The 9,630-nt window shown below is 41.3% G+C and overlaps 1 long non-coding RNA gene across 1 annotated transcript; it reads left to right on the top strand.

Moving 5' to 3' along the window:
• Positions 1–1,499: 1,499 nt before the first annotated feature.
• On the top strand, positions 1,500–9,595 carry LOC115367500 (uncharacterized). The gene is made up of 3 exons (XR_003928924.1): positions 1,500–1,566; positions 2,769–2,770; positions 9,585–9,595. It is a non-coding gene; the product is annotated as an uncharacterized LOC115367500 (long non-coding RNA).
• Positions 9,596–9,630: the final 35 nt, after the last annotated feature.

The following is a 9,630-nucleotide window of genomic DNA, read 5'->3' as shown; positions in this document are numbered from 1 at the left end:
TCACTCCAGAGGCCTGTATCACAAAGCGGGATTAAGGTGTTAGCAAGATAACTTCAGGCTCAACTCCGGGTTTTCTGTATCACAAAGCTGGTTAACCTCTCATTGGGATAGGAAACCTATCCCAAACCTGTCCTGAAAGCTAGCCTGCTCCGGGGCAGGCTAACTTTTAGGATAGGATTGAATCCTACATTAAGGCTGTAATCTCTTAGTGGACTGGTCGATTTGTTGGTCGATACGTTCTTGGTCGACCAAAATCTGATTGGTTGATTATTTGCTGTGTTAATTTTATCAGGAGTAATGTGGGTGTTTTCAGAACACCCTGTTTCACAGGTAACAGTCTGTCTTCAGAACACCCCCCCTTGTTTTCACAGTTTTGGATTAGCCCAACCCACTGGCGGAGACAGATAGGTAGGCCCGTATGTTCTGAACTGAAGAAAAAATTAGGCCTGGTTTTCCGAATATTTGCTTAATTAAGAACGTTTAATGAACATTTAGTCCTCTACTATGTCAAAGACATCGTGTGGCAGCATTTTCCCAAAACAGATGGAAAAAAAGTCGAATGCAAACTTTGCAAACAACAGAAAAAAATGATATCACGCAGGACGTTGTCGGTTTTATTGCACCGGGCAATTCAGCCTCGCTCTGTGCGAGGACACGCACAGTGCAGGCTGGAGTAATAGTGGAAGGTCCTGTCAATTATTATAACACATGACAAAAACGAATGTCTAAATTATGTTGCGTATACCTCAACAGTTCTTGTGCTGATGTCACTAGTTGACATAGTACTATTTTTGGAAATCATAGGCTATGATATTGCGTAGGTGCACGTGATGCAGCGCTGTCAGAGCCGACCGACTCCAGTGTGTTATTCAGTGCAAAATAATTAGGCCAAAAATACTAGTTGTTTATGTTTATTTATAATTCATTTAGGCGGACAAGGCTATCAGGTAGCCTACTGCCCAGTTAATTAATCTAAAATTAGGACTTTTGGTCGAAATTTCAGGACTTTAGTCAACCAAGATTTTCTTTGGTTGACTACAGCCCTATCCTACATAAAGCTGTCACCCTGCATATCAGCTGTTTGCCAAAACGTGGCCTGCCCAATCATTTAGGATCCAATTGAACAACAAGTCCAAATGAGGAGAGCATTATGGCGTCAAAGGATCAAATCCGTTAGATTTTGCCGATGACTATTTGTATGAAAGAAAGGGTGTAATACTAATGTGAAGCAGCACTTCAGCCTGGCTAACAGCTGCTTGCTATACAGAGCTGACATTCTGTAGGAGAGGAAAACACACATGAGATCATTAAAGGATATTTGATAATTAAGTATTTTTATAGTATATTTATATTTTTTAGTATAATATGCTGCTCCTCCGCCGTGAAATGCGCTGTGCATTTTTCCTTGCGCATTCACGGCTCTTGATGAGGCAAAACCTGGATCGAATGAGCGAGTTGATAACTTGCGTCGTGATACGGCTTATGCATGATAATCTTGATTAGTGTAGCTGGATAGGTCTGAGCAATTCAAGGAAAACTGAGCTTGCTTCGTGATACAGGCCTCAGGTCAAAGTCTCCAAGAGGAATGCAGATGTCTCTGTCATAAACATCACACAAAAAGTAAGGAAATTTGTGTTTGGTAGATTATTTCTTTGTTGTAACAATGCTTCTTGGCAATGAATCTTATACCGCTGGAAAGCCTGTTTATTACCCTTTTAAATGGTGCCACATTTGTAAGGAACATGCATTTGTGGGATGAGCAGCAGAGCTGAGTATGTGGGTTCTGGTACCCCCAGGTGCTGCCAATCAGGTGCCTGATTGGCAGCACCAACAGGCCGCGAAGTGGGCGTCCCAAGAACACCCAAGAGCAGACTGCATGCAGCCAATCTCTGGTCTCATAGGGCTGCCAGGACTGCCCCTCACCGTCAGGCCCGTTTGTGATGCATCTACCTCACTGGAAAAACAAGGCTTGTCATCATTGGAGGCAATCTCAATGCAGGAAGATATCAAGATGAGATTCTGTAACCAGCGGCAATCCTATATCTCCACAGTCTGGGACCAAACGCTATCCTCCAAGATGTCAACGCTCGCCCCCACAGAGCGGGTTTATCAGAGACTACCTCCAGAATTTGGGAGTGGAGAGGACGGAACGGCCTGCCAGCAGTCCTGACCTCAACCCCATTGAACACTTGTGGGATCAGCTTGGGCGTGCTGTTTGTGCCTGAGTGACCAATACAACCACGTTGGCTGACTTGTGACAAATGCTGGTTGAAGAATGGGATGGCGTCCCACAGCAGTGTGTGAGCAGCACGAGGAGGAGGTGCCAAACTGTTGTGGCTGTGTATGGTTCCTCCACACGCTACTGAGGCTCCTGTTTGTTAAATGAATAAATTGTTAAATTGCCAATACGGGCTCTAGTTTCCCGGCGCAGCGCGGGGTGGCGCAGTGAGGCGAACCCCGCGCAGAGCTAGTTTCGACCGGCGAAACGGCAGAGGCGGACAGTTTCCAAGTTTCGCAGACCGAGATGCGCCGAGATGGGAGTGGCGGCGCAGCGGGGGGAGGTGCCGACAGATTCAGCCTGGCACAGTGACAGTTTCATGCCAAAAGGCTTCGCCGAGGTGCGCCAAAAACTCGCCATCTGAAACCACGTCTACTTTCAACACAAGGCGGAGCGGAGCCGGCGCAGTGGAAGTTTGGCTGACTGGCGCACATCACCAAAACCTCACAATCAGCACAAACGGTGCCAATCTCCTTTGATCTGACATCAGCTGTGACGGGACAGTTGATATGGAGATATATGTATGTGCTGATTGTGATCTTAGCATTGAATAGTGTTTTTTGTCGGTATTTATTGCATCGTTCATGTGTCTGACTTTCCGGAAGCCTGCCTGTGAGGTTTTGGTGACGTGTGCGCACTGCTCGCCGGTCTCCGCTCCGCGCCTGTCTCCTGAGTTCCACTCCGCCTGCGGCAATAGACCTCCATGTCAGCTGTGTAAACTTTCATTACGCCTTCACGCAGCGCATTTTAAAGGCAAGGACAGGGGCTCATTTGATTGGTTAAATGTGAATCGGCTGTGTCAAACCCACTCCACGCCTTCTCTCCTCCCCTCCGCCGGTAGGAGGGATGGCGGAGTACTTGCGCCACCGAGAACGGCGTGCCAAACTTGGAACATCCACCTGGCCACACCCAGTTGGCGAAGTGCATCTGCGCTACGCCCCCGCCTTGCCAGGTCTGCGAAACTAGAGGCCTACGTCTTGTTTCTTCAAACCTCAATCATCCAATCCACCAAACACCAAACAAGAGTCAACGGCACAATCAGCTTTTTGGCTTTGGCAGAGGAGATTTGGCAAATTTTTCAAGGGCACAACCCACATCCTCAGCTCTGCTGCTCATCCCACGAATGCATGTTCCTCACAAATGTGGCACCATTTCAAAGGGAAATAAAGAGGCTTTCCAACAGTATAAGATTTATTGCCAAGAAGCATTGTTACAACAAAGAAATAATCTACCAAACACAAATTTCCTTACTTTTTGTGCGATGTTTAAATGGATCAGCCCTTCTTTGGACCTGTCATACAGTGACGTGTACCTCATCTTTGACAGATACTATCAATACAGTATCAAGTCAGTCACTAGAGATGTCAGGGAGATAGGGGTCAGCAAGCATAGCATTGCACAAACTCCATTCACACTGGCCAAGGCACCCATACACACCACACTAACTAGGTTAGATAGGATTTAGATTGAGTTTATTTTATAAATAATGTCCTGTAAACTTGGTTCTCATCTCTGTCTGTGCTTCTGGGACCTCAGTCACATTTTGGCTGGGTTGTATCATTGGGCCACAATAGTAGATGTACATGCTGTACATGACAACTTCCATATAAACATAAAAAAAAAAAAAAAAAAAAAAAAAACATTACATAGCAGATTTGATGTATTTGACTTGATTATTGTGCATAAAATGTCATAAATTTTAATTTTATGGTATTTTGGTGTTTTGGGCATGAAGGGCTTAATATCTAAAAATGCCCCAATCTAAAATCAAATACATTGTACATATCCACTGTAATGTATAAGCATTGTTGAAAGCATATTTGATGCATCTAGATCAAGCATTTTGAATTAAACACCATAAATCTCTATTTTTCTGGGATTTTAGTGTTTCGGGCATTAAGGGGTTAATAACTAAAAATGCTCAAGGGATATCACTCGGCACCCTCTTGAATTCTTAAGAGGAGACCCCAAGCTACAAGAATCAGCTGAGAAAAAAACTTTTACCGACGCAACAAGGTCCACCCCCCCGGCTCCCGGACTAATGCCTTTGTATCAAAATCAAAAAATGAATTGAATCAGACATCATCACATGATCACAACTTTAGGGAGAAAATATAACCTGTTTCGCTGAATCTGTGTCAAAGGAGAGCACATGGAGGTCAGACTATGTTTATTATCACTTGTCAAGTGATCATGGTAAAAATATCAGAATTCATGTATCTAAACAAATGTACTCAGTTTCCTGTTACCTGCTCATCTACTTTTCCTCATTGTTCCACTGTGGTTATTTATGGCTACTGCATTAATTATTATTCGTTTACTGTCAAATATTATTTACAGGTTTTTGTTCACATTTATTCATATAGTTGCTGCATTTTTTTATGTCACCACTTATAACTACTTATAACTACTGCTGTTATTAATATAGGTAATATGTTCTTATTTACATATATTTATGTATCATGTCATATTTTGTTGTGTTAAACACCCTACCCCTAAATCCACAATCACATATGCAACCTTCTGCTCTTCCCCCTAAATTTATGATCCTCCTTACCAGTTCCCTAGGTACACACATACATACACACACACACACACGCACGCACGCACGCACGCACGCACGCACGCACGCACGCACGCACGCACGCACGCACGCACGCACACACACACACACACACACACACACACACAGAAAAAATAAAACTTTACCCAACCCAACTGTGTTTTCTATGCCATGTGATGTCTAGCAGTCCCCTACACTGTTTATCTCTGTTGGTTTGTTAGGCTGTCTTTCATTTGTACGTGTTTGCAATACACAGTTTTGTATATTACCTATTTGTCATATGATTGTTACACATTTAGTAGTGCAATTAATTCTTATTACTCTCACTTGTGTTTGTGTGTACTGGACACTGAAAGGAAGGCCTGTGAGCTGCAATGCATTGGTGTATTTTAATCTTGTAATGCATCCACTAAGCTGTCTGCCCTCACACTTGTAAACCAAAGTATAGTATTCCTTTCTTGTAGACTGTGTATACGATTTTGTAATTTCTAGGGATGCCAAGCAAGCTTAAGTATGAATATCTACCATTAATTGCACATGAAAATGCACAGTAAACCAGAAAGCATCCCATTTTTCCGTGGTGTACCATACACCCTAAGCCCAATAACAGCTAATTAAGTGTTAATGAGCCAGCTACTCTTTTAAATACTCTGAAATGAATGAAAGGAAGAAACCACTATACAATACTGATCTATAATGAGTACAGGATGATGCAGGTCATGGCATGTGCATGTAAAAAATCTTTCTGAAAAATGTTCCATGACCTTCTTATGCATCTGCAAGTAAGAGCAGTTCATTAGGATGGACACTGTAGGAGACCTGTGATGACAGAGAATGTTTCATTATTCCAGTACTAGGCTACATTACATTTATATGGTGTAGGCTACCAGATAAAATACTCATGACATCCACCATTTGCACATCTTTGGTATGGATCTGAGATAACCCTGTACTAGTGCAGTAATAGTGCAATATGGTTCCATATGTATTTAATTTTTAATGTGGAAGACCACAATAGACTGGCAAAATGGATATTTTAGCATCTCCTTTTCTCTACTATCACACAAAGGCTAATGGTGTGAAACAGACATCCCAAAAATGTAAAGCAATTAGAAATCTAATCAGAGTTCAATTGAGAACATCAGATTTATGTTATTTGTATGAATTACTATGATAGCCTATGTTATATTCATCCATGTGTACGAGGTATTACACACAATCTCTGCGTATCTCACAGAGCTCAGTGAAACACTGCATATGCTAATTACTTCTCCATTTTCACAAGTCAAGGTGTTGGCAAGAATGAGCTGTTCATTAGCATGGACACAATGTGAGACCTTTGATGATGGAGAATAGCTTCTTATATTGCCATGGTCTTTTCATCAAAGTAGTAACCAAGAAACACAATTATACAGTGGAAACTACCACACAATAAAGAAATAAAGTTAATGAATGAATGAATGAATGAATTAATTAATTAATTAATTAAAAATAATAATAATAAAAAAGATATCTATCTTTTGCACAGTTCTGGGTGTTTTATACATCTTGCGAGATAGTAAACAGGGCAACATTTATTACCTAATACAAAATTTCAGCATGCATTTCTCTGAAATTAGGACATCCTGAGCGGAAAATGTGGAATTTAAACAAATGATTTCATATTATTATTATTATTATTATATATTATTATACAATTTAAACAAATGTCATCAAATCAGACGTGAGTCATTGTTGTAGCCTGTATCCCTGGGACCCATTAGTCCATGGTTTATGGATGATGGTTGTCGTCCACACGCATTGGGATTGCATGTTTTAGCCCCAGAATTATCCCTTAGGAGTGTGACAAAGCGGCGTAGCCTGGTTGATGCTGTTATATAGAGAGGGTAATGCACCGGCAGTCACATTTTAGGACTAATCCGCTGTATATTAATTTAAAAATCTAAAAGAAAAGGGAGGAAACAGCCGAGTGACGTTTAATCCCAGAGCAGTCCACATCAGTCGGTAACTGGGTAAAAATGATGGGACTCTCGATTTCAGAAAGAAAGACTCCAGTTAACCTGCTCTCCCTTTAAGCCGTTTTTCTTTAGGGTCTTAGTATTTCTCAATGGCTTAACAGCTGAATTAAAATGTACCTTTTCCCCCTGTTCGATTAAGTGTTTTAAACGAATACTTTGATGATGCAGGCACCTGGATGCATCGATTTGCTCCGTTTCAACTTTCACATTTGGACCCCTCACATATGTGGTGTCCAAATGTGAAAGTTGTTAAAATGTTGAAGGGAAAGGAACAGGGCCTCATATGTGGAAATGAAGATATTTGATCATTAAATGTATTAGACTTACACAAGCAACGCTGCCCGCAACTTACCTTGGCAAGAGTCGTAGGCCCTAAGGTGAATTTACACGCTAAAAGTCCAGATGAGAAGCTCTGGTGTTTGGAAGGAATCCGGAGCTCTCCGACGTACCAGCAGCATCACTGCGGCTCCGTCCACGGGACTTCCTTCAACCACTGATATGCTCCTAAATAAAGCAAGGATCAAACACCAGTGTGTGTTCACTCATCAGACCGGCTTGTTTCTCTCTACCCCTGCAGACACACCTATGCCTCCTGCAGGGGAAGTGCCCTGCATGCAGACTGAGCAAGGCTGAATGCTGCAGGATTATTAAACGTGACGGTACTGTCAGGTGAAGCCGCATCAGCCACACAACCATACTGGGGAATTTCCAGTAGCTGTCTTCCTAAGCCAGTATGGGGAAATTCCTCGTGCAGGACTGCAGAGAGAAAAGCTATGGATATGAACAAATGAACTCCGGAAAGCTGATACACTCCACCTGCTTCACATACAGCCTACCTAAATGAAATAAAATAAAATAAAACATATACATTTTCGTCTACTTTCTAAGATTTAGCCTATACAAGTTTTGTGTAAGTTTAAAAATTTGTGAAACGATATGTATGGTAGTATGGGCCCATTTTTTATATATTATGTCATAATATATATGTTTTCCAGCAGTAGCCTGCATCACATTCATACAAGTAACCATTCCCACTAGAAGCTGAAACCACGGTCTTCCACTCAAGTCCACTGAGAGCCGTGCAGGACCAGGGCTGGAGCCATCATTTCAGCTAAGAGGGGGAATCTGTTTGTTCCAGGCTCATCTTTCTTTTTCCGTCTCTTTTTTTCTCTGTCTTTTCTTTTCTCTTCTTGCTTTCTTTCTTTATCTGCTTGTTTGTTTGTTCTCTAGTCAGCGTCTTAGAGCTCCTCCAGTAAGAAGCAATCGCACAAGAATCTCGTTCATCCCTCACAGCCTTATCTCACTTCAGTGCCTCAACCATATGACTTGGAGATGGGAGAGGAGAGAGAAGCAGAGTGGGGGGTGGAGCCGAGCTTGCACAGGCGAGAGAGCTGTACCTGCTGGCAGGTCTGACATGTCCGCTCGCCAGGATCCAATCAAGAAATTATTCGATTATGTGTATTCATGTATTTATAGTACACTTTGTTGTACTGTGTCGATGTGTTTTACAGTACACAGTGTTTTTACAGTCATGCAGTCCCCCTGATAGTCAGAGTTAAAGGACTCTATATCTGTACACGATTTAAACTGTTGCTTTAATCATTTATCTGTGTAATAATTTATACCTGTGGGACTTGACAACAATTCAACAGTGCAATATCCCTGTGTATATAAGGTGTATATAAGTAGACTTTTTTTTTTTTTTTACATTTCCAATCTGTATTAATTGTTGTAATATTTTGTAGGATTAATGGACACGTTGAGGCTTAATGCACACGTTGAGGCTTAATGCACTTAATGCACATATTTTTGATACAGCTCATACATTATGCATAAAAAATGCATAAATAAAAAATGATAATGCACATATTTTTATGTTTCATATTTCTTTCTATTTCTTATAATTTAATTCTTTTCTTGAGAATTTGGGCAACTATAACTGACCCAGTTTCCCCTTGAGGATTAATAAAGTATTTCTGATTCTGATTATGTGCACTAGAAGCTTGAATTTCCCACATGGATAATAAAGTACATCAATCAATCAGTGTTTGTTTGTTTTTGGCTGCTTTGTGTAATAATTCAGTTCAAGTTGAGCTGGATACTGGCTGGAGGCTCCAAATGCTATCCTGTATAGCCTCCTACCATTGAGGTGGACTTCCCCCTGGCTGCCACTCTTACAAAATAACCACTGTATTACACTAAAATTGTGAGAGAAAATAATAATAATAAAAACAAGACTTCAGTTGGATGATGTGCGGCACAATTTCCACAGCACAAAATGGTGTAAAACATGACATTAAAAATAAATATCATCAATAGTCCTCATTTACAACAGTGTTTGGCAGATGCCTGAAAGGGATGTGAAACATGTGATAGAGCAGAGGAGACAAAAAAAGAAGCTAGCCGCAACATGCTTACCAGCTATCTTTCAGGGGTAATTTATGATTTTTGTCCCGGTACATGCAAACATGTGTTCAATGAGGAAAACAAATGATAGAAAACTCAAGCAATCCATTTCCAGCTCTGAGGTGGATACTGCTCCTCAAGCCTGAAGTGAAAGAGGAAATGCAGAAGAGACTGGATGTTCATAACAGGAAAAATTCAGTTATAGTGTTACCGGTATTTGCATTTTAGGTTTGGAAAGTGACAGTGTTTGAATGGATTAAGGTGGTTATTTTTAAATTAAGGTCCACCCCAGTGATTAGCATTTGGGGCATCCAGCCAGTAGCCAACACTCAGTAACAAAGAGAGGAAAATAGCACAACTAAGCT

Source organism: Myripristis murdjan, chromosome 11, assembly GCF_902150065.1.
Source record: "Myripristis murdjan chromosome 11, fMyrMur1.1, whole genome shotgun sequence".
Lineage (NCBI taxonomy): Eukaryota > Metazoa > Chordata > Actinopteri > Holocentriformes > Holocentridae > Myripristis > Myripristis murdjan.
This window is presented reverse-complemented; position numbering and strand designations above follow the sequence as displayed.